Raw genomic sequence first — 27,836 nt, 5'->3', positions numbered from 1 at the left:
TTTATCCATTCGTCTATTGAAGGGCATCTAGGTTGGTTCCACAGTCTTGCTATTGTGAATTGTGCTGCTTTGAACATCGATGTAGCAGTGTCCCCATTGGGATACAGGAAGGGACAGAGTTTCAAACCAAAGGAATGAGCAATCTATTCCCCTTTCCCATTTAAATCACACACTTGTCAGGGGCGTCTAGGAGCAGTGCTTAATTTCTTTGGACTATTTAACTTATGGCATTTTCTGACTCTCAATCCGTTCATTCCATAAATATTTAACAAGACTCTTGCAGCGTGGTTTGGGCAGTGATAAAGACCTCTGAGTTCCTACCCTTGTGGAGCTTAGATCAGGTCATGTTTTGCCTGAATCCTTTACACTATATGTGCAGGTATTTTGTTGACAAGAGACTATTTTAATATGCCTTAAAATTAAACTTCCACTTTTTAAAGGGAATTACACTGGGTCCCTGGGACAGGGCTCAGAGAGAGCAGTTGGGGGTCTAGGGAGAGAACTGCACGGAAGGGTCCATGGTGGCAAGTGCCAGGGACAGAGCACAGCAAGACAGGGTCAGAGGAGAGAGAGAGAGAGAGAGAGAGAGAGAGAGAGAGAGAGAGAGAAAATAGCATGCCAGAACCCAAGGGGAAAGATAAAAGAAGCATTCAAGGGGAGGAGGAGGGAGAGGCAGGGATGCTGGAATTTAGCAATTTAGTAAGGGGGAGCAGGTACAAAGAGAAACCAGATCCTATCAGATTTGTTAAGTGATTGTAAAGCATTTGGGTTTATTCCAGATGCATGGGAAGGAACTGAAATTTTTCAGCAGGTCTCAAACAGGAGATGATAGAGTTCTCCAAGAAGACCACCACTTAGTATGGCCAGAATGGAAGCCAGGTGACCACTATGTCATTGTCCAGGCAATACAGGAAGAAGATGTGAAGTAGGGGCAGGACAAAGGAGACAAAGAGACACATGATTCAGGATTTATTAGGAAGAAAGTGAGGGAAAAGGAAAGAGCTGATAACTCCTAGGTTCAATGATTAAAAGGAAAAATTATGGGCTTAACAGATATCAGAGTACTTCCTACATTTTCAAAGGAAAAGTCAAGGAGGTAAGCTATTATTTTGTGCTAACAGCAAATCAGACTATCTTACACCCTCAATTTACAAATAAAGAGCAAAGGTCCAGAAAGGTGATATATATATTTTTAAATGCCACAGAAGAGCTGAGCTATCACCTGCATTTTCAGTCTCTTATTTTCCAGCCCAAGGGTTTTTTCCATCCTCCAGCATCTCTCTCCTCCCCCAGTTTAGCTCAGTGCCTACCTCAATGCCTGGCATGACTCTTTGGAAAGAAATTTCATTATATAACTTATCTTTTACCTGCATTACTTTTTTCCCCAGAAGAAAGTAAGAATGACTGAAATATTGGAGATCATTAGAAGGAGGTTACTTGATGTTAGGATTGTAGATTAAAATCTGAGTTTTGGTAACCATTAGTTTCTAAAGTTTCATTTCAAAAGAACAAAATGCAAAGGAGGATACTAGGAATTAATATTTCCTTCACCTGCATTTATAGGCAATCTGAATTTACTGGATTCTGCCTAGCCAGAGGCTTTTCTTTCTTTATGGAAATAACCTCAGTTCACTTAATTTTGCAGATGGATAATGGAAAGGAAGTCCCTTGTTATTGGAAGGCATTCAAAGGGTTAGTGAACTGACAGTGCCCATGGACTGGCTGTGAAATGCAGTCAGAAACAAGCACAGGCTGCTGGCCCCCCTCAGCCAGGCCCAGCCTGGGGCAGCAGCACACAGGGAAAGGCAGCTGACAGGTTAAAGTTCAGACCACACCTACACCACTACCAGAAAAAGTTCTTCACATCTCAGATCACTTATTCCTTGTGCATAAAATGCGGATAGAAACACTCAATCTGATAATAAGATCAAGACCCAGCCTGTGAAAGCCAGGGCGTGTACCTGTCACATGCCACAGGAAATCTGATGGTAGGCTTGGCAGAGTTCATTTTATCTCCCTGCTCCAGCATTGCTGATTGTGGCTTTTGTTCTTGGGATTGCAGAAGGGGGGATGTGTTTCCAGATAGGACAATGGGATAGGAACAAAGGAAACAAATCCAAGCAATTTTCCTCTCTCAGTTCTGCTGTTTTAACCCAGGAAGACAAACTATTGCAAGGGCCCATCACTTTGCTCCTTGGCTGGAACTGGGTCTCATGGTCACTGTAAAGGAGTCTGAGGAGACAAGGGTTTTTAAACCGAACCCTGTGCTAACCTTTACAGCAGCAGGGTTTTGTTGCCAAGGATCAAGGGGAGAATTGGATTTGGGTGTCATAGCCATAGCGTTTGCAGAACAGAGAGAGTATTATTAATGATAAGCATTTAAGAAGGATTGCATTGACTCACAATGCTGGTTCTTTATCTTCACAATCAGATTGTGGATAGCAGTCTGAACAGAAGCAATGTAAATTAAGGGGTGATTCTTAAGAGTATAAGATTTAGACAAGTTATAATGTCCAATATGTATGCTAATAATTCAAACATTTTGTATTATTTAAAAACACCCCACATTGCTCCTGTTAATATACAAAAGGGCATTTGAAATAGTCAATTTATTTCAATTTTGAATGAACAGTTTTATTAATATGCGAGAAATTGAGCATGACTGTATATTAAGAAATACATAGTAGAAATGGTAAATTGTGTTGAAGAACACCAACTCGCCAATTTTTCTTTCTTGTTAATCTGCTCTCATAGATCAAACTATGAATTCCTTTTCTCAAGCAAAGGACTCAACTAGGGAAAAGATCTTACCTTACTGTACTTCAGCTGAGATTCCAAATGTCACTTATTTGGCCACTAATCGGAACACAGGTGCTAGAAGAGAACAAGAAAATGGGGTTAACAAATAACCAAAACCCTGAGAAAGGAAAAGTCAATTGATTACACAAAATGATTTCAGGCAATGTAAAAAAATTATAGAATTTTTGAGTCAGAAATGACTGCATAGATCACGATGCTTAATTTCCTTGTGTAACTGATGAAGACTAAAGTGAAGTTAAGGTATCTATCACTGCCAAAGAAAGGTGTCTACTGAGTTCTTCATTCTGCAGCTCTGCCCTCGATAGCTCTCTAAGCTCTGACTGCAAGAAATGGACACAGGGAGGAGAAGGCAAAGCTGTCGCTCTTCCCTTCATGTTACCTTCAGTGACAGGTGCCTTTCTTGTTTTAAGAATCACCGTCTACTTGACTACTTTCAAAGGGAAGTCAAATGCATAATCCCTTAGAAGTGTGAGTACACTACCTTCTTCCAGAAATTTCAAAAGGTACACCTGCAGTGATCTTGTGGGCATCCCTCTGTCATACAGGGGAAGAGTGAACTTTTAAAGAAAAGCTCCCAACTCCATTTCCAGACATGGCACTCACCCTTTTGAGGTGTACAGAGCCTGACCCCCAGGCCAGAAACTTAGGAGAGCACCTCTTTTTATAAGGTTAAGTGGAAGAAAGAAAAGGAGGTGCTGAGCTCCACAGGAGGGAGCAAAGGAAGTGGGTGGCCATAAAGGACGTTGCTGAGGACAGAGGGTCTGTGACAACATGAGCTCTGTAAGAGGCAGCAAGTGTTAGGAGAATTTTATAGCCATTGGATGCTGCAATTAATAATTCAAAAATAAATATGTATTTTGCATGTCTTTTTTTTAAAAAAAGTTTTAATATGCAAATGGTGGGAAAAAAGAGAAGAAAAGTCATTGGTCCCTCATCATTTTAAGGAGTGTGATCCTAAAGAGCACAAGCCCTTTGCCATCTGGACATCCCCGCTTCCTTTCTGCGGGGCCTCTTCCTCTGCTATTGCTTGCAGTGTGGGAACTAGGGAGGGAGCCTCTCCTGCTCTCAGTGAAGGAGAGCCCCTGATCCAAGTGCGGCCTCTCAGACTCCTTCTGTCCTGGGAACCCCTGCCCAAGGAGTATAGCTCAGAAAGAAAGGCTGTAGTGGAGTGTGCCATGAGATCCAGTTGCTCTACACGCAGAGAAACTGAGGCTGGTGAATAAGTGACCACTGGTTAAAACCTGAGCCAAATTCTGACTCACTCCACCAAATACTTGTCTCATTTAAGATCCCAGCACCCTTGCTAATCCCCTGCCCCCTCCCTTTCCCTCCCACCAGGATGGTGGAATGTGATGGACTTCATTATACAAAGTACATGTATGAAGACTTGAATTGGGTGTCGACGTACTTTATATACAAACAGAGATGCAAAAATTGTGGTATATATGTGTATTAAGAATTGTAATGCAAAAAAAAATAAAAATCTAAGGTAATGCTTAGATTAGGTTACCTTAGATTAGGTAGAGGGAAGTGAAAGGAGGGGAAGGCAGGGGATGTGGGGATAAGAAAGATAGTAGAATGAAACAGACATTATTACTGTATATATGTATGTGACTGTATGACCAATGTGATTCTACAATATGTACACTCAGAAAAATGAGAAATTATATCCCATCTATGTATGATATATCAAAGTATATAAATGCATTCTACTGTCATGTATAGCTAATTAAAACAAATAAAATTTTTTTTTTATAAAAGATCCCAGCATGTCCTCAGGAATAATTGACACACCTGGAACTTCCAGAGCAAACTCCATTCAGACATCAACACTCCCTACAAGAGAACTTGTCAACAACATTTCTCGGGAAGAGGGAGTCCTTTCTCTCCCTTGTCTCTCCGTAATAGACGTTCTCCCACTCAGGGTGTGCTGATGGGTGTGGGTTCACCCTTCACTGTTGATGTCCTCACAGAATCTAATGAGTCAGTCACTTGTAGGTACGCACATGTCAGTCCGGTCACAGCATACAGTAGTTACTCAAGCAGTGTTTACTGCATGATTTTTATTGCTAAAACATAGAAATGTCCAAATCACACTTGCCTAATTTACAATTAGGATCCCCAATATGCCTACATGTTGGACTCAGATCACTTGAGATAATGAAATATGTATCTCTCAATAATGAGAAATGAAGTAGCACCATTAATGTTAAAATAAAATAAACATTAACAGTAATCAATCATGAAAGTGTCTGATCATGTAAATATCTTGTTCACTAAATGAACTGGGAAGCCATAAATGAGGTTGAACGCCCTGAAGTTTCTCTCATATCAGGCTCAATGATGCACTCAATCTGAAAGCCACCAAGGAACTGGCTTTCATTCAAACTTCAAATTCATTCTATAGCAAATTAATTGCATGTGACATTCATTTAGGGGGGAGCTTCAAATATCCAAGTGCAGATGACAGGGTCCTCCAAACCCTCATGAACACAGTTCAAAAGGTTTCATACTCGAAATATAATTCCTGATTCCAGAGACTGCTGTAATAATTATGTTGCTGGCCAAATAAAGAGGGAAACAAAGCTAGAGACAGAGGAGTAATTATGGAAGACTTCTGGCAACAGGCCAACAAAATGTTACTCTGATTTAGAATGTATAAGAGGTGGAGTATTCTGTTAACAGGAAAGCAGTAGTCCACTTTAGAAGTCAGGTCATACTTATTTATGGAGGACTTGCAGGATGATAATCTGCAAAGTCCTGTTTTCTTAAAACTTCCCCGAACTCACTTTTGCCAGATTTCTTGTTGTTTTGAGCATACATATTCCTCTTATCTCCAGAAAGACACAAAATATTTGAGCCCATGTTTTGCAGTCTCGGGGGATGACAAATGAATGTGCAGTCATCTGATTTAGATAGCATCGAACCTACTCAGAGTCTTGAAATAACTAAGCTTAATTAACTGATTCAACTTCTAAGCATTCAGCCAAAATTAGAGCCCAGCCTCTCGGGGATAATCTAGACTATCCCCTTTTTAATTTCACTGTACACCTTTACTTAAACTACCCCTCTGAAGACCAAAATAACAAGAGCTTTGGCAAAATTAAGCCTGACAACCTGTTTTCTGAGAATAGGATAACTACAGTTTCAAAAATAAATAGATTAGACTAAGCCTCATTGGCATTAAGTTCTTACTTAAAAACACACTCACTGGTACCTGTGCTCATTGGGATGTTATGTGGTATTTGCCCTCATACCATTATTACCCATTCCACATAGAGGTGGGAGACAGGTCAAACTACAGCATGAAATGGTTCTTAAAAAAAAAAAAATCATCCAATCCTCTGTACCTGGGAAAAGTAACATTAGGTGAGAGAGGTTGGGAGAACGGCTGTTGCTTTTTCAGTGCCAGGCTCATTACTACTGCCCATTTGTAAATGCAATACAAAAGGTCTAACAATGTCCCAAAGTTGTCCAGTAAGTAATTGGTATAGCTGGTATTCAACCTCAGGTCCTTTTTCATTTCCAATCCCACACCACAGTGCTGTGACAAACATTCAGTGAATGCTCCCTGTGTTCCAGATATAATTTGCAGCCCATTACACCCCTCTATCATGGGATGGTCATGCCCCTGCGAGGGGGGTGTCCTATTCCTCTCTGCATGAAGACACAGCTCCACAGGGATGACTGAGATAAAATTTGGTGTCGCTTCATCATTCTTCATTTGCCACTGTCCTCTGTTCATTCCCTCTATCATCCAAATCACAAAATTAACACAACCCCTGCTTGAACAGGTAGTGGTTCAATCGGTCCAGCAATCTTTACATTTTTTGAAAAGCTGTTTCAACCATTTGTATGGTGAGTGGGCCTTTGGCCAGAGCCGCTGTGTTCCCTGTATAGACAGGCATCATGGGGGAGAAAGGAAATAGGAGTTGCACTTTGGTGTCCAAGAAAGCCATCCAGCTGAGGACTTTCTGTCAAGGAGTGGCCTGATTGAGACATGGTAAACCCAGGAAGATGTCCAGTGGGCCATTCTGGCTGATGGGGAACACCGCTGTGTGTACCTTCCAGGGAGAGGCAAGTCACTGTCAGGGTAGTAGCAGATGCAGTGGTTCATACAGGCTGAAGTCCTCAGCCAATGGCTGGGAACACAGCTTTAATGCCTCTGGTGATTGAATTAGTAAAGGTGAAGAGGAACATCAGGGCCCCTTGCTTCCTGAGGAGTGGGTGGGCTGGGGTGAGCATTTTAAGTAAGAAAGAGGAAGGCCAACTAGAATTTGAGGCAGATCAACTACAGTAAATGTCACCTCTCCAAGGTCCACCTATAAGTTGCTTAAATGACACAATTCTCAGAAGTTACCAGCTGTGGGTGGGGGAATCTTTGTTACAGAGATGGGGCTGGGGGTTCAGGTTGATGGTTCTCAGCTCCCTCCCTAACCTTAACTCGCCCAGGCTGAGACCTGTCAGAGTGGATCCTGAGATTCCTGTGAACTCCCATTACAGCCAGAGTCCCAGGAATCTGGAAACACTGAGGCAGGGTTGACAGACAGTTAAGTGAAAAGAAAAGTAGTGCTCTCCATCTCAGTCTTGGCAGAGAGCAGAGATGGGAGAGGGAACCTCGGCCCTGTTCATGGAAAGGGAAGCTTGTCAGGTAGGCCCAGTTCCGGGGGCCTAACCACGTGCTGGTGAGATAAAAGCTGGAAGTTAACAAAACATTCAACTAAATGCACAAACAGTGCAAAGAATATTACCCAAACCGCAATTCCACATGCACTCTGCAGACACGGAAAAGTTATAAAGAGGTGCTTTACCAGCAAAGGTTGTGCTTGTCGATTGGCTCTTTCTGTGAGTAATGTGGTTTTTGTGTTCTTCTGCAATTTTTTTTTTTTTTTTGGTAGTGTTGAGGATGGAACCCAGGGTCTCCTACACGCTAGGCAAGGGCTCTGCCACTGAGCCACACCCCCAGACCTCTACAATTTTGAATCAGGAGAAAAGGTATCTAACAACTAACTAGTATTTCTACTATTATCAACAAAACAATAGAAACTCTGATTTTTTTTTTTTTACATATCTAAGATTTAACCAGTTCTTTGGTACCAAATTCTTTTAACAACAAAAAGACTTTTTTTTTTTTTTTGGTTAAAGATATGGTTTCAAATATCATTTTTTGGAAGATATATGTATAAATATTATGTAATATTTTAAATATAAGGACATTATGACAATGTGATGATAACACATGATCTTATAAAATCAAACTGTAGAGGCTGTGCCTGCTGGCCACAGTAGGGAAGTGAATATCACTTCAATGTATTGCTTTTACAAAAAGATGTGGTGTAAATCGAGGAAGGAGAAACAGCCTAGAATAAACATGGGTTCAGCTTGCCGTGTCCTATCTTTAATTTCTTCCCAATTTGATATTCAGTTCCAACAAGTGTAAATATCTAGTGAAGATTAGTTTTACCCATAGTTTTGGCTTTTAATCATAAAGTCAGAGAGAGTTGAACCTGGAAAGTGTTTAATCATCCAACTCAAGTCCTATCAATTCTGAATTCTATCCTTCGCTTGTAAGTAATGAATTTAAAATCAAATCTTAACTTTCAGTAAAATATGTATGATGACAAGACAGAAATGTATACCTGTTCGCTGTTTCTAACGCTTTTCCATATAAGGACAAAACCAAATATCCTGAAATCCTTGTTCCTTTTCTAACATAATTAATTTGAAGACACTTCCTACCAAAGGACATAATCTGAGGATTCCATCCGGTCAACTGAGCGAAGGATTCATTTATTGCATCAAATGTATCATAGTATTTCTAAAACTTGGAAGGCAGTGTGGTGGAAAGCCAGTGAAACTGTGTCACTGACACAAATGAGGTGGGAAAGAGGAGGAACATGGGCTCACACAATTTCACTTTTCCTTTCAAACCATAAATATTTTTTTCCACTTTTTTTTTAGCCCCATTGAACACAGAGCTATTTGTGACTTGAAACTCACATTTGCGCATAAGCCTAGAAGAAGTCTAGTTTATTTAAAGTGTTAAGAAGCCTATGGTAAGAGAAGGACAAGAGCACTAAGGTGGGACAGGAGACAGGTGGCCTTGCCTCTGTCATCCTGAATTTCAAGCAACCCAACCACTCAGAAACAGAATTTGAAGGAAAAAAAAAAAAAACCACTATTAAGGTAAAAAATTACATTAAAACAATTTCATTTTTACCTTTTTAGTAACAAAGGTAATACATATTCCTTGGAAGAACCAAACAACACTTAGTTATATGAAGAGGAAAATATGAATGGTCTTCGACTCCACCCACTCCCTCTCACTTTCAATCCCCTTCAGCATTAACTGAGGTCTGTCCTTCCCTGTTTGATCATTCTAATGTACCCATTTCCTTTTCTGTGGCCATTTTACTTAGATTGCTACCACCTTCCTTTTCCTCTGAACAAGACAGTACATGTTCTCATCAACCAGATTGGCTCTCACTCAAGCTTTGCAAAAGAGATAGTAAGTTGGCCTCATCTGGGTGTGTGCCACGACTTATTCAATCCTTGGAAAATTTATAGGATCAAGCCTAAGCCTGTTTCTTTCTTTTCTTTTCCCTCCACTATTATGGACATTATAGCAATAATAACCCCTGTATATATGTGTACACATATTTTGGCTTATATATTCCTAAAACTATAAGGTATGGATCATATTCACATGTAAAAATTTACTATGCTGAAAATGACTTATCAAAAAGGTTATAGAGGGCTGGGGTTGTAGCTCAGTGGTAGAGTGCTTGCCTAGCATGTGTGAGGCACTGGGTTTGAGTCTGAGCACCACATATAAATAAAGGTCCACTGACAACTAAAAATATTTTTTAAAAAGGTTATAGAAATTGTTTCTCCTTTAGTCACCACAATTGGATATTATATCTATCATCCATCCATCCAAGTATCTATCAGTGTATCTGACTTTTGAGAATAAATACTGTATCCTCAGAGCTGCCCCTTTACTCTCTTTTGGGCTTCAAAGGTGGTCTTGTACCCAGGGCAGACTGGGAACAATCTTTGCCTGGGTTTCGATGCTGTGGCACAAGAGAGAGATTAATCCTTGGAAAGACTATGTGGTGAAAAACAACAGTTAACTATTATTCAGAGAAAGAATTTTAAAAGGCTTTGTGTCCCAGTGAGAGAAAATGACTAAATGCTCTATTTAGTAAGCTGCTCTCACATGGAAACACATTTTGATCTCAAAGTTGATGCTTTTATTTCCCCCATGAAACCATAATTTAAAAAATATCTACCTACCAAATGGTTTCCTGTAATCTTTAAAAGTTATAAAAAAAAATCTGTGACAAAGGCAAAGGTTCTGCCTTGAAGCTCCTTCATTTTATAAATGATAGTGTGTCTTGAAGATGCTGCTCTTCAGCCAGAGATATGTCAGTTCAGGTGCCTGGAAATGTTAATCACCCTTGCTTCAGGTGACCTTTCTGCTGTCCCAGCTTAGGTGGCTTTTAATTACAGTCCTTCAATCTCAGCTGGCCTCTCTCAGCACCCCTCTCTCTTGCTCTCTCATTAAGCCATAATGTGAATGTGAAAGCCAAGAATGAAAATCTTATTTTTGGACACCCCAGTGCTATGGAGCCTAACCAAGTAACAGTGTTTACAGGGGATCAAGGAACGGATTGTAAAAGGGACAAAATGTACCCGGAGTCTAGATTTGTTTGAAGGCTATTCTTTTGGGTGCTCCCGTCAGGAAATGAAGAAACACCTTGCAGACCCAGGAGTGGGTCTCTAGGTCCAGCAGCACCCCCTCGTCGCTGGGCAGGCTTTCTCAGTTGGAGCTGATCAGAAGAGTTAATGGTCTTGGCTCACTTTAAAACTCTATAGGCAGATTTATTCCAGAAACAATAATGAGAAAGAAAAACGGATGGAAGTTAATCCTGCTCCATATCTAGGACTTGCTTGTTTGGAGAATGTCTCCTTTTTGCTCTTGGGTCCACTACTGACAGGAAGTCTCCACCCAGGACCCTCAAGACTCAGTGCCTGGGTTTTTTCATCTGCAGTCTAAAGTCAGAGACCATCAATTCCCTTCTAAGGAACGATAAAATGACTAGACCTTGTAGAAGAGAGAATGCAAGCACCCTATCGCAATGTTCACATGGCTGTCTTTGAAGAGATGGGAATGTGCTTTACTTTTTCACAACATTTTTATTTCCCAAGTTTTTTTTTTTTAATTTAAATGGGCATATGTTACATCCTAATAAAAATGTGACTTGAGACAGATCCCCTACAAGATCATGCCTGAGTGCCTCTCCAAGTCAGGCAGGCTCTGCAGACCTCTCCAAACTTCCTCTTTGACCACACCCACCTTGGGGTCTGGTTTTCTCCGTGGGCTCACAACTTTCCTTGTGAACAGAATTGATTCCCACTGTGCTATCCTGCCTCTCTCTCTTTTTCAGGATGGGAGGTAATGACTTGGTCTCAGACTTGCCTCCAAGTGCGTATCACCACCCAGATGGACCAGGAGTGAACACCAAAGGAAGGAATAGTCATGTCTGGCAAGGTGTTAACCACAGAGACTTCTCTGAGTCACGCGGCAGCTAAGCCTAACTCCTTAGAAACACTGTTGATGTAAAGAAAAAAGAAACCTAACCAAAGGCAGAAAAGATTAAAAAATGCTTCTATAAGATTCAAGATAAGTGGAATACTTAGGATAGTGCCATGAAACCCTAATAATGTGAACACATAAAAGGGATTGTCATGTCACTCCAGACACAAAAGGAACCTCAGAGGAACCTTAGAGTAGTGATTTTTCTCCACAGATGACCACGGATAGTGTGTGTGTGTGTGTGTGTGTGTGTGTGTGAGAAACTCTTGAGCATTACAGGGGGCTGCCGGGTAACCATGCTTAGGAAAAGACTGCAGGTGCTTTGAAGCCATATTATAGGTTCAAAATTTTTCTAACATTTTATCATCCTTACAAAAATTAGCTCTTGGTGGCACTGTAGAGAGCTATGGGACTCTTTGGATTCTAACTGATAAATGATCAAGACAACAGGGTTTAGAGTTGGGAAGTCAAGCAATCCCAAGACACTCACTCATACCTGTTTACAACGTCTCCTAGATTCTTTTCAATGTCCTAGAATATGCACAACATTTTTAAAAAGGGGCTTGGTGCTCAAATAAATTTGTGAAGTACTGGGTTAAATCCTATGTTACTCCATAATCATCATAACAGGATCATTCAGAAATGTTAAAACCGAGATGTACTTTGCGGACATCTAAAGGCAGATGTATTCTGTCTGACACTTGCTCTCCCCAATCTTGTTTGTCCAGATGAAGCTTGCTTAGGGAATCTAAGTAAATGCTGCCTTGTACAAACAGCTCAGGTTTGATTCTTCTCTACTTCAGTACAGGAAAACAATGAAAAAAATTCTATTCGTCAGAGTCCAACCTAGCTGAAAATGAATTTGCTCTAGTTCCTTGGTAAGTATTTTCTCCAAATTCACATACTGTAGATGTCACGAAAAATAAATTTACCTTTCTAAAAAGGGAATGCTGCATGCTGAACAACAAAAACTCATTGATTTGGAATCTTTTGTTGTTGTTGTTTAAATCTGATGACATTATTTAGAAATACATTTTCGAATATCACATTTTGAAATGCAACCTTAACAGTCTTCTTGGATACACTCTTGAAAACCTAATGAGCTCCTGAAACTGTATTTAGCTAAAATTTCTACCTCTTAAATATTTGGAAAGGTCACTTTTGATGTGATGAATTATGATTTTGGCAATTCCTATTGTACAGCTGTTCTCAGGAAATATAATACTGCTGGTGGTGTAAACAACATATTTAATCAGATTCCCTGGAGTTTTTTCTTGTTAAATATCTTTCAGAAAATGCTCAAGTGTCTTGAGTCAGTATGGCTTTTTTTCTGCTGGCCTAAGCAATACCTTTGATTAGTAAATGGTTAATGTATACCACTGAATAACATCCTGCCAGGTGCTAAGGACACTCTGGATCTATGGAGCCTATGTTCAGAATGAGGTGCACTTCAAGAGAATCCATCAGTTAAAAATTGTATTTTTTATAAAGAAAAGCGGCATGGTCAAATGTCCTCTATATTAAACAGATGAAAACAACGTAGATATAAAGTTGTATGGACAATGAGCATTCATTGGTTTCAAAAGTACCTCCCCCTCCCCATTTTTAAACACAGATATGCAGGGGTGAAGGATGCCAAGTGAGAGACCAGGCTGATTACTGGAAAGGGGCTCAGACATAGAGGGCATGCTCTGGCCTGTGCATCAGGTACCATTTTCAGAAGTTGGTACAGAGAGCAAAATCTTGCTATAAAACTGGCAAGTAAGAAAGGATGCAGCTGACTGGAGCTGAGGGCCATGTACCTGGTGCTTTTGTGTTAAAGGACCGCCTTCATTCTGGGTCCAGGCTGGGCAATGAATTGGTGCCATCAGTTCCATTGGGGTTAGATAGTGTGGTCATGGAGATAGATATTTATATTACTCGTGTGATGCTGTTCCTTTTTTTTTCACTTAAGATATTCAGTCTCTTTTTGGTTAACTGGGGAGCACTTAGACTAAAATCCTGAAAATACCTATAGTAGTTGTACATTGCCTGTGTTTTTCGTGGAACAACTCATGCGTTCTAGCATATAAGGCTCCTACCTTGTCTTTCTAAAACAGAAGAGCTCTGGAAGGTTCCTCCAGTCCCAGTGCTCATGAGGGAAAGGAATGTCACCCCTCCCACCTGGAAGAAGCCCCAGAACTGGGCCAGTGGCAGCTTTGTCCTGATTTATATCTGAGAACTTGAAGGTGACCATGTTTTCCTTTAGGAGGGTCTGCGAACATCTTGAGTCTCAGTTTCTGCAAAACAGCCTATTTCAAATGGTTTTTCTGAAACCGAGAAATAAAGTATGTACCAAACATCTGGCATATGTAAATTATTTAATGGGGATGTGCCCAAAGTGCAATAGCAATGGCATGCTCTTTCAAAGCTGGTCACCTGTGTCCTTTCTTTTCAGGGTACGTACGCCCACTGTGAGCTCCTTTTCTGACAATTGAGATGGTACCTACACAGCAGCGCTGAGAGCTCTCATCCAAGAAGTGAGAGGTAGGTCTTCCCAGCAGAGATGCCAGAAAGACACTCCACTCAAAGTGCGAGCTTGGGATATTTACGCTCACTTGGGAAGCAGGTGTAGAAAGTGATGCAAAAATGGTTTATTCTAATCACAACACTTTTTCTGAGACCACCCTCCAAAATCAAGGATGAGGTGGAAGAAAGTAAACATCAGACTCTAAGAGAAACTCCATGTTACTAAAAAGCAAACAAACAAAACAGAACAAGTGATACTTAAGAAATACATCAAACGATAATTGTTGAAAAAATATATTCACTTTTTTTCCATTCTACTGGAGGCTAGAAAGAAGTAGACACTTTTCATGCCAATAGAAGGATATTTTTATTTGAATACAGTGCTTTTGTTTTCCATTTTGATTTTTAAAATTTCGTTAAGCCACTGAGATATTCATTACTTTAAGACATTTCCCAAATTTTTGACAGTTTGTTGATATTAAAAAATGCTTTAAATGTAAGTATTCCTAAAACTCATATATTCTTTCCCCCGTGTATGAATTAAAGCACATGGGTGTCCTTGAGCCACATGAGATATCAGTAACACTGAGAGAATTCACGTCTCGTTGGATGAACTAAAAGGTAGGTACTTTATAAGTGAAAATGAAGCAGCTGAGTCACTAGGGATCTGAGGTACAAGGACAGAAAGGACACAGAAACGTCAGTCTAGGACTTACTTTCCCTGGGTCCAGAAGGAACCCATTTCGTATGTAAGCACTAAAATTCTAACCATTATTTCCATACCTTCCCAGTATGACTTGACAGCCACCATCCCATGCCACACACACAGCATGATACGTCCTCAGGCCATTTTTCATTTAAAATTTCCTACCATATGAAACACTTTCCTTTTGTATTTTTGAATTGTACAACCTAATAACACCACCCAAACGATGTTGGGATTTGCTTGGTTCTTAGGGATCAATGTGATGGTACATATTTTACATACACAGCATCTGTCCTAACTTTAGCATTTCTTCATTAATCTACTCTGATAGATTAATTTTTGATTGGTTTAAGCAATCTGTCTGAGCCACAGAACTTGACCATTAAGAAATGCACAGGTGACGCCCAGGAATGTCGGAATGCCTCCATTCTCCTCTTGTTTCCTCATGTGGGATTCTGCACCTGTCTTGATTCTCACTGTCAGCACTTCCATATCAGTGGGGTAAGTGTGTGCACGTGTGTGTGAGAGAAAGACTCTGAGACGGTGAGAGAAGACACAGGAGACAGAAGGAGACAGAGCAATAGAGTAAAAACCTACACATGCAGGTGTCAGGGAGAGAGGCCAAGACACATCCATCCACACACGAGGCCAAGGAGGCCTTTGTTTCTCCTTACAGCTTGCCCTGGGCTCTTCCATTTCACCCCTTGCACCCACAGGCCTGCCCTTCACATCACTCTAGATGAAGCCTCTACCCCTTACACTCCTTTTTTCTATGTGTATGTGGGCTGAACATGAATTCTGCTTTATTATGCAGTCCTTAACATTATTTTTAAACATCATTTTTATATAACTATTATCACTTTTTTTTTTGGTATTGGGTATTAAACCCAGGGTGCTTAACCACTGAGCCATATCACTAGCCCTTTATTATGTTTTATTTTGAGACAGCATCTCGCTGAGTTGCTTAGGGCCTCACGGAGTTACTGAGGCTGGTTTTGGACTTGCAATCCTCCTGCCTCAGCCTCCTGAGCTGCTGGGATTACAGGCATGTGCTACTGCTTGCGGCTATCATCATTTTTATATAACTACAAACCCTGTATTTAAATATGCATAAAATGTAACAATATCTTCATTCATTTTTTAAAAATATCACAAAGAGCAATTCACATTGCTCTGAACTTGCTTGTTCTACTTTGAGACAACAGTTGTTCATATCTAACAAGAAGAAATAGCCTTAAGGATGAGCAAATGATTGGCCTTCACTTGAACTTGGCTTAGCAAAACCCAGGGCTTCCTGACCTGTCATGTCACGTCACGTCCTCGATCTCCTGCTTAGCTCCTCTTCAGATTGCTGGGAGAGCCACAAGGAAAGGGATAAGACTTCCCAAATCTCGCACCTGCAGGTTTGGTAATACATTAGGCAGCATCTTTCTAACCTTTAGTTTGCATCCAACAAAGAAAAATAGCAGGTATTTGTAGCGCTTACTTCTGCCATGCAGCGATTCATGAATCACTTCCAGAAATTATCACAATAACTGTATGATGAGGGGAGTCAGTTCTCAAGTATTACCATCCCTGGAGCAGAGAAGGGAGCTCTGAGTTTCGGGAACGATAGGTAGCTTCCCCACACTGCCCAGTGAGTGGCAGTGGCAGAGTTTAAGCCGGACTGTCTAACTGCAGGCTTGGCCAAGACTCTCTTTGACAGGGCTGACTGGAGAGTTAGGCCCATTTTACTTTAAGGGAAATGCACGGTTGTGGGTAAGCTCCTGTAAGAACTCAGGACAGTGGGTCTTCAGTCTTTTGGGTGCATGCCTATAGGAGATAGGAAAAGGGAGCTTGGGGGAGAAACAACTAAAAAGTCAGTGCTTCTGGAAGAGCTACAGCTGCACCCTGCCCAAGCTAACAGTGCTCAGTGCAGAGTGAGGCAGGCCGGCAGGGAGGATTGGCTGCTTTCTGTTTATCTGCGGATTTGATTGCTTTTTCCTTATCTGTCTGAAGAGGAAAGCATGCAATTTACAGAATGGAGAAAAAAGATATTTTCTCACTGAAGGAAAAGTTTTAAATCATAAAGAGGACTTTGCAAAACTCAGCCTCAGTTTATAGAAGTGACAATTCAATAAGTAAAAATGCACACTACAGCTACACATCAATTAATAAAATGACTGAATGCAAATGAAGCATATATAGGATGTTGTGTCTTGTGACACACTGGTTAAGATTAAAAATTCTGGCACATGTCTCCTAGGAATCTTCCTTCTAAAAAGCTTGGTGCAATCGAACTTGTGATTGTCTCTTGGATATGCTGAAATACTGAGATCAAAATACAGCAATGTCTGTATCTTTGGGTATCTTTGAGTAGGGGGAGAAACAGGCCACCTGAATGCAGAGCCTGTGACAAAGAGAGCCTTGAAGAGCCACAGAAACCCTGGTTCCCAGTTCTGCCACCCTGTGGCTACGACATTTTACTAATAATTTCATGTGACCAAAGCATAGACACACATTAGAATCTTACTGCTCTTAGAATTATTAGAATCTATTAACATTTCTCTTCACTTTTGTCAACATCAATCACAGACTTCTTAGTTATAATCCATTGACATTAGATTTTCAGTAGAATTGTCTGAATTTGCCACCTTGTAGAACACTGTCCACAGTTCAGCTAATATCATTCAATAATTCCATTCTTTGGAGAGAAATGACCCAGATTAAATTTTATCTTAAATGCAAAGAACTTGTCCTTTGCAAACCTTGGGTATAGTTACTGTTTCGTATAAACAATGGATTAATTGTTTGTATAAAATTATACTAGAAAATAATTTTTTAAAATTTGGCATTACAGAGTATATCACATTTCCTGAGTACAATAAAGAAGAACTCCATGGCTAAGAAAGGAAAATAAAGTTAGGACTCAAATTCATTTCTTTATATGTGTACAGGTTCATAGATAGATAAAAATAAGGCATGCTTTGCAATTTGCTGCTGAAGAGATGAGTGTTTAGAGCATTTTTTTTTCTATAAAGAAAATGTGTGGGCCTTTTACAGAGGAACAGAGGTGGGTACTGGGGCCAGACAGTCCTGAAGTGAACCCTGACTCTACCACTTCTGCATGATGGTGGGCAAGTGTCTCCGTTCCCTGGATTGGCTCCTTTTATTTTTAAATAGGATCACAATACACACAAGCTGTCGCGAGAACCAGATTGCTTCATCTGTGTAAAGGGCTTTGAACAGTGCCTGGTAAATAAAAGTCCTATTTACTTTTAGCAATTGTATCTACATTAAGCTGCAATATTCTATAAAGGTAGGACCAGATGAAGAGCAGAATTAGAGAACTCAATAACCACGACATAAGAAATGGGGCTGTGATATGTCATTGGAAAGAAATTAAAATCAAATACATACAAGACACATGTATTAAAAATAAGAAGTATAAATGATGGCATCAGAGTTCCCACAGCCCAAGCAGCAATATTAGAATTGATTCATATTTTAGATCATTCCAAGATCAATTTTAAGACACAGAAAAATTTAGTTTGATGAATTTATGGATAAAAAGATGATTCAACCCATACTAGATTATATGAAAGTTTTAGTTTATATTACTTTTCATACATACATAAAACCTATTTCTATGTGTGAAGAACTCTTGTGCTAAATAAGACACACAACCCAATAGCAAATGTAGACAAAAGATTTCAGCTGACTTTCCACTGAAGAATAGAGGCAGTCCTTGGGAAGCATGTGAGTCATTAGAGACGTGCAAATCAGAGCAAGGACCGCTACCTGTCATACATCCACTAGATGACAAGGGTGGAAACTGCTGGCCACAGCAGTGTTAACCATGATGCATAGCAACTGGAACCCTTCTTTGCTGCCTGCACTACAACCTGCTATAACCACGCTGGGGAAACAGTCGGGCAATTTACTAAAAAGTTAAACACACACCTTTCATCTGACCCAGACACTCCACCCCTTGGTATTTACTTAAGAGAAATGACAGCACTTTTCCACATAAAGCCACAGGCATGGATGTTCACAGTGACTTGACGTCAGTGGTCCAGCACTGGGAACAAGCCAAAGGTCTATCATGGCAATACAGAAACAGAGTGGTATATGAAGCAAATGAAATAGTCCCGAGCATTAAAATCAATAACTAAGGCTACTCAACAAATATGAACAAGGCTCAAAATAATTATGCTAAATGAAAGAAGAATATGGATTGCCCCCTATACAATTAAGCAGTGATATTAATGAATTAAGCAATGATACAGTGTCTTCTGCTGAGATGAGGTGAGCATCATGACTGAGCAAAGCACTGCCACATCAGGGTCACCTGAACACACAATGCAATTCCATTCATATAAAGCTTTAGTAAATGGAAACCCTCCTATTCTGACAGCATACCAGAGGCTGCCTGGTACTGGGGACAACGGTGAGAGGTCAATGGATTATGGAGGATTATGAAAACATTGCCATACTTTACAGAACGAGGAAATGCCCATTATCTTGCTTTTGTTGATGACTTCACATGTGCACATATGTCAAAACTTTAAATTCTATGATTTAATATATAGTTTATGGTCTATCAATTATACCCCAATAAAGCAGAAAAGCAATAAATCAACTGCATGTTTCAATGGATATTACTTTTCAGAATCCTGCAATTTAAGCAAACAAAAGATAAAAAAGGGAAGTTTTGTAAGAAAAGGGATTTCAAATTGAATAGCTATAAATAATATGCTTTCTCTGTGAAGTTAACATTCTTCTTGGAGCCAACATTATGTCTAATGGTTTTATTTTTAAAACCTTTGTCCTGCTGAAAACTGTCAGTTTCCCTGGAATTAAGCAATGGCGCTCACAAGCGCTGACCTTCTAGGGTCCCTGTGTGTGCTGCGGGCCCGTGGTACCATTGTCACCCTCCCGTCTTGCAAGGTGCAGCCGAAGATATAAAATGTTCTGCAACACAGAACTCTGGTGTATGTTGTTTGGTGGTTTTGGCAAGTGTGACAATAGCACTTCCTTGCATGTAAAAGCATTCACGTGTCACTTATTTTAGGGCATACAGAAAAATACAAATAGATGGAAATATCTAGGTGGAAAGACACTTGCACACCAGATTTTGTCAGAACAACTCTTTTCAGAAGCTCTCATTTATTAAAACTCACAAAAGTCTATTTAGACAGCAAGCATATGGGGAACATACTCAAAAGCAAAATACCTTTGAGAACAAAAAGGGGACCCCGTGTGGCAGGCATATAAGACTCAGGTGGCACAGCATTGAGTCCCACAGCTCCCAGGGTGCCTGTTAAGAAGTCTCAGCCAATGAGAGAGGAATCTGATTCATTTATGGCAAAATTATTAAGAATAAAATTAGACCTAAGCTTTAAAATTTTACTTTAACAATAATAAATATTTAATGTTGGCTGTGAGTATAATTTATTATATTTATTATGTTACAGGGCAGAACTTTCCAAAATAAGGGTACTTAGAAGCTCATAAAGTGTGAACACAGCTTTCCTTATTAATAAATGCTTGGGCATTTCTTCCCGTGTAAAGACACCTTCCTTTTAAAATACTAAGCTCCTAGGAAGAAATGTGTAGTTGCCTTATAAACATTTTTCTTAATTCTAAACCCAAACAAAATAATACATACTTATGTCACAGTTATGGAACAGAAAGCAGAACATGGAATATAATGCAAAATGTTTTAATATTAAGTAAAGATTAAAAGGCAAGTGTTACACAGAAGTCCGCTTTTGCCCAGGGGATATGCTCATGACCCCCTTGAAGCCATGGAGGGTCCCAAACCTTATATATACCATGTTTTTCTCCTACATGTATAACATTGTAATAAAATGTAATTTATAAATGAGGTACAGAAAGGTACTAACAATACTACTAAAATATAGCAATTGTAATAATGCCCTGTAGAATGTGGTTTCTCTCTCAAAATGTCTTGTATGGGACTCAGCCTTCCTGTGATGACGAGAGGATGATACATTGCCTTGTGCTGAGACAAGGTGAGCATCATAACTGAGCATAGAACTGCCACGACAGGGTCACCTGAACACAAGCAACATGTGGTATCCAGCACCAAGACTACCAGGCAGTCAGCCAAGGGGCTGCCACACCTACTGGTAGAAGCACATGAGGCATGGATAATGCACAGAGGGGTGGCTCCTGTCTCAGGCAGGATGGGGTAGATGGCATGAGCACAGTGTGCAACTTAAAACTTGTGAACTGTGCATTTCTGGAATTTTCCATTTAAGATTTTTGGACTGTGGTTGAGCTGTGTTAACTGAAACCACCAAAAGCAAACCTCAGATGAGGCAGGACTATTCTCTTGAAAAGAAATAAGACAAAATCCCTCTTATCTTTTCTTCTGCACCCACCCTTGCTCCAGCCACACCCACTGCTGGAGTCCCTTGCTCTTGTCCCTCTGCCTATGCACTCTGATTCCATGGGGCAGCCGAAGTCACGAACCCTTATAGGTTTCCTGGCTGTCTTTTTCTGCAAAAGTGTTTCAGCTGTTCCAGAAACAGAATACCAGCATGGACCTGCTGGCTTGACAATTTGAGAAAAGATAATTCATTTCTCTTAGCATTAGTTACTTCTTCTATAAAAATGAAAATAGTGATGTCTCCCCCCAGAATCATCATGAGGAATAATGAATATCTGCTACAAAGCAAGTGCTTCTTAAATATCATATTATCTCCTCAGTTCCCTTTCAGTGGCATTTCCTTGGTTTTCTCAAAAGAAAAGGTTGGACCAGCGGTCCTCCTCTTCCTGCCGTGCACTTCCTCAAATAGCACAAAGAAAAGCAATAATAAAAAAAATAAAAATAAAAACAGGCTACGATTACCATAGTGTTCAAGTTTCACAGCTGAATTGTGTTGCAGAAACACTTCAAATAAATCTAGGACATGCTAGGCTTGGGGTATTTTTCAGGTGAAGTAATAAATCCCCAAATTAATTTGCAATACATGAATACATGTCATGGATGAGTTGATTTAAATTAGGACTTCTTTGTTTTGGTTCCATACTGATAACATTCCAGAAAGATAAACAATTTAAATGTAAAAAGATATATCAATTTCCTACAAGAAAGAAAAGGTCGTACTGGGACACAATTTTTTTTTATTTGCCAATATTCCACATTATTGAAGAAAATGACTCAATTATTTATTCAATAATTTCAGCCTTGTATGTATTTTTAATTGTCTAAGGACAGAAAAGCAAGGACTATAGGCACCCTCCAAACTGAGAAAGAATTCTAAGGAATTTGACAATACCTTTTTATAACATTAAAGAACAACAAAACACTTTGGCTCAGTTACCAAGAACGAGGCATTACTCTTAGCACCTTCAGTATCATTTCTCACCACACTCTCACGCATGCTCTTACTGTGAAGCCTCCTCATACAGATGAGATTGAGGCCCAGAGTGATTAAGCAATGTGCCAAGAAGGCAAGGGGGTTGGCCTGCTTGGTTTGCCCAGGATGAACTTGTACGGGTACTCTTCTAAATGGAAACACTTTTTGTTGTTTTAGCCTAGAAAAACCAAACATTTTCACCTAAGTAAAAGCCTAGCAGCAAGAGAGAAGCAAAGCCCTGTGACCCAGAAGGAGAAGCTGAGCAGCTCCTTGCAGGGAGCTGGCTGTTGTAGCCGGGGCACAGGTCTAGGGAGCCACCTGGTGCATGTAGTGGGATGCTTTTTTGATGGACTTATGGGCCTTTGGGGGACCAGGAGACCATTAAAAGTTCACTTTGGACTCGAAAGTTAATTTCCAGCTCTCTAAGTTGCAAAGCACACATACATTTAATTTAGACTATACTTTGCCAATGTGTCTTATGAATCTGCTATTTTTAGCAATCAACTTTGAGTAAAAGATCTCAAGGTTTTAGGAATTAGGATCCCTTTACACTCTTATTATTGAGATTCCCCTAATTTTTTCTTTTTTAAAATTCAGATTAAACTTTGTAAGTGTTGTCAGTGCCTGAATAGAATGACTTTCCTAGCCACTCAGTAGTTCTCATACACCTAACCAATTAACCTTGTAGATGCTATCGCCTTAAGTTATTGTGACTATTCTAATGAACATAAACTTACTGAAATGTTTGATCAAAATTCCAACTTTTAATAAACAAACCGATCAATACTCGATACATTTAAAATTGGAGTTATCAGACCAACTCTAATAGGACAAAATTCTCTTCAAATTTTATCTACAAACTACCAAATATGTATAGATTCTCCTTAAAACAAAAATATAAGTATTTCAGATTTGATTCTTTGAATATGTTTGTAGTTAATTCTACATTTTCTCAGGGCTAAGAGAGGTTTGCTTTCTTGGGGAGTTAACTGCCTCTTCAGTCTAATTGGCAGTCCCTTGGACCTGTTCCTTTGGTCAGGGCTTTCATGGGATTTTGGTCAGTGACCGGAGGATGAACACTAAACCCCACACAGCATTATAAGAATGCGTCCAGTCCATGGATATGGGAGAAAACTTGTAGCTCATAACCTTATATTCGGCTAGGGCATGATCTATTGTTTCCTTCCATGCAAAGACATCTAAAGCTCCCACAGGCTGAGTGCTTGATTGGATTTCCAATGTATCTGAATCTTAAGATATGCAAAAGTCTTCTTGCCAAAAGAACTTTGAACTTGACAATAATTCACTCATCCTCTCTGGACCATGCAGCACATATAGATATTTAAAATGTTAGCTGGCTCTTTCTGGCAAAACACCAAACAAACAAAAAACAAAAAACACCCCCAAAAGACCCAGTGTAATTCAACCTTTCAATGACTTCATGAAATTATAAAATTCATCCTAACTTCATAAAAATAATGATTCAATTTTTTTTCTAATAAAGTCATAATCATTAAATGGGGCATGTTGATTGGAGACAAAGAGTATCTCAAGGAAATGAACCCAAATAATCATTAAATAATTAAGTACAGAGGAGGAAACTTACTCTAAAATTAAACAGTCAAGAAATACTGCAACACTCTCCAAGACGTATAGAAATTTTAAAATGTCAGCTGCCATTCCTCTTTCCTCACTTGTCCCATGCTTCAGAAGAGAACTCTCTGCAGCATCTGTAACCCCTGTCAGGGGAATGGTGAGTGTATCTGGGAGTCCTGGGAATGTCATAGAGCAGGTGACCTCTAGGTTGATACTATTTTTCTAGGATTATTCCTAAGCCTCAGAAAATAATGCCAGGTTCCAGAGATTCATGGCCTGTCACTTCGTTGCAGGGCTACTGCCCCGTGATGCAGGGCACAGAGGGCTGGCAGAGATTCATGTGGCTCTGGCCATAAGCCTCAGAGAAGTGAGACACTGTTAGACATGTTGCCAGAGACTAGAGAGATCCTTCTATTTCTCAGCAATTTCAGTCCTAAGCCAAGAGAGGAGAAACTGTTCAATAGTTAATCTAGCTCAGGAGGGATAAGATGGGGGAGATGAAACCAGATGAGTGGAGTGGATACATATAAGGGCAATTCGCTAAAGTGGTATTTAGAAAACAGTATTTCTTTAAGATTGCTCTTGTCAGTGAAGAAAACAACACAAAAACAAAACAAACAACAAAAAAAAACATGACTTCAATTTTCCCAGATGAGCTGTTTTCTAAACCATTTAAAGTTTAATTAAATTTCAACTTAATAAATAAGATTTCTTACAATATAAATAATTACCCTTTTTCACTCACAGAACACAAAAACCCAGAAGTGAATATGTTTCATCAATCACCTCTCAAAATTGACAATGAAGGAAAAGAATTTATACAAAGAAAGATTTTTTTAAAATATGTTTTGATTTTTGGATTTATTCCTTATGAATCCTTTTTCTTGTTACTAACGTATCAGTGGGTATTTTGTAGTTTTTGTACACATTCATCTTTTACTGTATGGCTGAAACTTTAAGAGACCACCAAAGAAATTGAAATGGAATTTGGAGTATAACTTACTACTTCCAGTGGCAAATGATAAAACTACAAAAAATTATTTATAGATCTAATCTTCACCCCACACAGAACTTAATGTGAATTATTATTTTTATTGTGAAGAGTATCATGTCTATGAACCATAATGTGTGTATGTGTGTGTAAAAAAATTTTCAAAAGCACACACACGACTCAGTTTACCAATCCCTTTGAAGTCACCTGTGAACCCCTCAACACTATAAGGCTAGTTCTCTTGGGGTATTTGGTATATATATTTTGATAAAGCAGAATATCAGTTTCTAAATCTGGATGTGAAAATAATGCAAAACAAAACAGCAAAAGTAACAACCTAGAAGCCCTTTGTTATAAAAGTAAAACTCAGATTGCTGGCCTTGACTGTGTGCACTTCCTTGGTTCCAGAGCAAACCTTCTTCCAAGGACTAAGAAAGACTGCACAGCATCCCCAGATGAGAAAACCAGGGGCTGACCAAGCCAATCACGAGCCTTTGTCCGTGTTGCCAAGGTAACAGAAGGCCCAAGAGGACACGTGACCTTGCCTATCACTGGTGGTATTAGCGACAGCACCTGCTCAGAAAAACTCAAGATATCCCTGAGATAATTGCTTTATTATCCCTTCTTGCTTTATCTGTATATTCCAAAATGCTGAATATCTGTATTCTGGTTTTTAGGTGTAAGGATTTCTTGCAAAAAACTTGAGATAAAAAATAAGAAGCATCCTACTTGAAAAAAAATATGTTTCCTATTGTGATAAAGGACCGACACATAGCACAGCATGAACGCACCCCAAGGATGCTACGTTAAGGGAAACTAAGCCAGCCACAGCAGGACAAATAATGTAGGATCCCACTGTTTGAGTGGATGAATCAGATGCTCAAAAACAGAAGGTAGAAGGGGAGTTGCCACAGGCTGGGGGGAGGCCGGGAATGAGTTTAATGGGCACAGATTGTTAGTTTTGCAAGATGAAAAAGTTCTGAGACAAACTGTACTGTAATGTGAATGTAGTTAATGCTGAACTGTACACTTAGAAAAGGTTAAGATGGTAAATTTTATGTTTTTTAACATGATTGAATTTTTCAGAAATTTTAATTACACTATAAATGTAAATTTGAAAAAGAAAAACCTGTGTGACATTTCTTACAGTCCAGGGTCAGACAAAGGTTCTTTATGCTATTACTGTGAATAGTTCTCAAACACGAATTTTCCCATGGATGTTTAACACAGTGCTTCTCATCCTACCTGAAAGCTGCTTCCAAGAGGCTTCATAAATAATAGCTCACACATTGAACTGAATTCATGTATTAGGCTCTGACTACCTGTCCACGGTTTGAAATGTTACTATTTATTGACACTTTCATTTCATTTATTTTGCTGAGTTCAGGATGGACTTTTCAGGGTGGCTCTGCATGTATTTTCTGCCTCCTATGTGTGTATTACTGAGGAATATCCCATGTGAATCCAACATCTGTACACTTGGTTACAACTTGCTTTTCATACCCACATTCATGATCTTGAAAGGATAATCTGTCTCTAACGATACCTGAAATTGTCCAGGTTTGTTACTAGAATGAATCTATGTATAAAATGAGAAGCTTCAAGCCAGAATGGCTCCCCTTACTAAAGATATAACAAAACAAACAGGCCAATCAAAAGTAATTCAACCTTAAGATAACTGAAGAACTGCCTCTTCTCTTGGCTTCACAAAAACAGGAGCCATTTACTGACATTATGGGGCAGGCAGAAAGTAAGAGCCTCATGGAGAAGGGCTGGGGCAGCGTGGGAAGGTTTAAATCCAGACAAGCATGGTGGGACACAGTTGTACCACCAGGATAGTGACAGAATTTCATCAAAGTATAAAAACAGAAAAGAACAGAGAGCATAACAGGTCTAGATAACAACCTTGGGGCAGAGAAGGAGCCTCCGTCCGTCCAGTCACTGAGCAGCATGCTTAGCACTTTATTAGATATTCTACAGGCTCTTAATGAGTTATCACAGCAAGCATGGATGGTAGGGTACTTCACCCATTTAAAAAACAATAAGGCTAAGGTTCAGAGAGTTTAAGTAATTTGTCTAGTGTCACAAAGCTGGTATGCAAGAGCCTATCTTTATTTTGCTAAGCAGTCTGCAGACTCTATAACTGTGATGAGTGTAGACTTTTCTCTACAATGTGTTCCCTTTATCTGGCTCTAACCTCATTCCTGTTTCTTCTCCACTTTATTACTCAGTAAGCTCAGCCAGATTTTCATGCATATTGACATTTCCTTTAAGAAAACAAAGTTTAAAAACCACTTCCATCACAGAGGATCGTTTAGGTCAAAAAAATTATTTGCTCATTTTATGGATCAGGAAACATCCTAACATTACGGCCATTACTCACATCCCCATCACTCACGTCCCAGCCTCTCTAAAACCTTCCGTCCATCACCAAACAGCACAGACCTCAGTGATGGATTGGGGAGACGCAAGACCAGAGAGAGGAGGATGAGGGGACGCTCCAGCACGACAGCCCTCCCTCAGGGTGACAAGCATGCTTGAGAGGAGGATCCGCCTTCCAATGGACATCCTCCTTCCCATTCATCCTTCCGGGTGAATCTCAGACAGAAAGTCGACCCCTGCTTCCTGGCCATGGGCTTTGAAATGATTCCCCACTCCACAGAAATCAAGTAGACTTCAGTGTGCAAAACTGGGAAAACTCACTATGACGGGAGCTATGCTCAGAGATGGATGTTGAATGAAATATAGAGGACAGAGAAATAAGGAATGAATGAAAGGTCACATGAAAGGAGAAAGAGGAAGGGGAAGGGAGAGGAGGGAGGAAGGGAGAAAGTTTCTCTTTGATATTCAAAGCTTGGTGCACATGTGAGAAAACACTTCTTTCTTAAGCTTTCCTGGGCAACCCATCCTTTCACCTTTTATATCCACTGAAAAATATAACATGCGAGATTTCCAATTTAACATCTTTTAAGGAGCAAATCACCCATCGCGGGAACAACAAATTTGCCTTTCTTATTTCCATTCCTTTTTCTAGGATATTGTCCTATGCGACATAGTTTGAACAAATCCTGATAGTGGCGCAGGCTGGTCTGCACAGGAGAGGGGCACAAGAGGGTCACGTGGGTGTGGCAGAGCTGGTGCCTTCTCCCCTCTGATTGGCATTTGTTTCACTTAGCCTTAACCAGTTCCACCTGGAAGGGGAGGCAGGTGGACAGGGAAGAGGAGCCTGGGAAGGCAGTAGATGAG

The 27,836-nt window shown here is 39.9% G+C and overlaps 1 protein-coding gene across 2 annotated transcripts in view; it reads right to left on the bottom strand.

The window, feature by feature from the left end:
- Chrm3 (cholinergic receptor muscarinic 3) overlaps positions 1 to 27,836 on the bottom strand; it is a 426,898-nt gene that overhangs the window by 221,818 nt on the left and 177,244 nt on the right. For both annotated transcript variants that reach the window (XM_027948040.2, XM_071619697.1), the window contains exon 3: positions 2,812 to 2,874. The gene's annotated coding sequence lies outside the window, so the exon portion shown is untranslated. The remainder of the gene's footprint in view (positions 1 to 2,811; positions 2,875 to 27,836) is intronic.

Source organism: Marmota flaviventris, chromosome 12, assembly GCF_047511675.1.
Source record: "Marmota flaviventris isolate mMarFla1 chromosome 12, mMarFla1.hap1, whole genome shotgun sequence".
NCBI classification, from domain to species: Eukaryota; Metazoa; Chordata; class Mammalia; order Rodentia; family Sciuridae; genus Marmota; species Marmota flaviventris.
This window is presented reverse-complemented; position numbering and strand designations above follow the sequence as displayed.